The sequence below is a fragment of the Saccopteryx bilineata genome, chromosome 2 (genome assembly GCF_036850765.1).
Source record: "Saccopteryx bilineata isolate mSacBil1 chromosome 2, mSacBil1_pri_phased_curated, whole genome shotgun sequence".
Classification (NCBI taxonomy): domain Eukaryota; kingdom Metazoa; phylum Chordata; class Mammalia; order Chiroptera; family Emballonuridae; genus Saccopteryx; species Saccopteryx bilineata.
In genome coordinates, this window is record NC_089491.1 from 351659664 (window position 1) to 351659880 (window position 217).

A 217-nucleotide genomic window follows, 5' to 3' on the forward strand; every position below is an offset into this window, starting at 1 on the left:
CCCAGGTCCTGCAGCCAAAATCACTGCTTAGACAACTGTGTTTTTTTTCCTTGTTATACCTTGATTGTGTGGCAGAAAATAGAGGCTCTCCAAACACACCCGCGCACGCACACACCCCACCATTTAAAATACTTCCTGTGTTTCTGGTCGTACAGGCCACCCACAGAGCTTAATCCTGGACTGACATGGTCCTGGGGCTGTCGGGGAGACGTGGGAG